Source organism: Schistocerca americana, chromosome 6 (genome assembly GCF_021461395.2).
Source record: "Schistocerca americana isolate TAMUIC-IGC-003095 chromosome 6, iqSchAmer2.1, whole genome shotgun sequence".
In the NCBI taxonomy this organism is placed as follows: domain Eukaryota; kingdom Metazoa; phylum Arthropoda; class Insecta; order Orthoptera; family Acrididae; genus Schistocerca; species Schistocerca americana.
The window spans coordinates 450029214-450030270 of NC_060124.1; the positions used below are offsets into that span (position 1 = coordinate 450029214).

Consider the following 1057-nt stretch of genomic DNA (forward strand, 5'->3'; position numbering starts at 1 on the left):
TTTGATGCTTATTTCGTGAGATATTTGGCCCGGTCACTATCAATGGACCACCCGGTATAGTACAACCCGTTTAAGACTACAAGGCAACACGTTTAATAAATACAGCAAGCGTCGCTGTTCGTGCGTTAACGCATTACAGCGCACACTAGCCATCACACTCACAGCGCTGGACAGGTCGCGGCAGTCAAATTTGCCTCAGCAAAGTCGGTTCTAAGTGGCGCTGTTCCACTCGTCTTTTTTAACTACATGATGCGATTTAAATATTAGTTGGTTTTCTGCTCGCACCTAGCATCAATCACAGCCGGAGCCGGCAGCCGTGTTCCGGGGTCCAGTGGGAGAGGCGGCACAGAGAATGCCCAGCTGGTGCCGGCCGCTCTCCCACCTGCGCATTCCTGCGCGTTATCGTTAGCGGCCACAATGCACGCTGCGGCATTTATTGCCGATTGTTTCCTGCTCGATTAATATTCACGCGCCATTCCCTCTGCTCCGTCGGCATCCGCGATCATTAACAATAGCCGTAGATTTAATTTCCATCAGCGTTGTGCAAGGTGGAGCGCTCTACTGACCAGCGGCGAGAGGGCCACCTCGTTGAGTATCCGACGCTGCACGCCGACGGACTGTATTGTTCGGCCTCTCCTTCCGGATCTAGTTGGTTCAAATGGCTCGGAGCACTATGGGACTTAGCTTCTGAGGTCATCAGTCCCCTAGAACTTAGAACTACTTAAACCTAACTAACCTAAGGGCATCACACACATCCATGCCCGAGGCAGGATTCGAACCTGCGACCGTAGCGCTCGCGCGGTCCCAAACTATAGCGCCTAGAACCGCTCGGCCACCCAGGCCGGCTCCGGATCTAGTCCAGGCTACTAAAGCGGATGAATACGCTGGGAGGGCTACTGGCTCTTTGTGTTTTGTGTTGCGTACGGCATCGTACACAACGGTTAAGGAGAGATGGGTACAGAGTGGTGTGGCAACTGTCGTCGACAAGAGCAGAAATGATTCACACAGCAAACAGAAGATTCACTTAACTTGTATTTTCCCAAGCATACGAAGACTC

The 1057-nt window shown here is 52.3% G+C and overlaps 1 non-coding gene across 1 annotated transcript; it reads right to left on the minus strand.

The window, feature by feature from the left end:
* Positions 1-758: 758 nt before the first annotated feature.
* Trnap-ggg lies at positions 759-842 on the minus strand. The gene is given in 2 exon segments: positions 759-793; positions 803-842. It is a non-coding gene; the product is annotated as a tRNA-Pro (tRNA).
* Positions 843-1057: the final 215 nt, after the last annotated feature.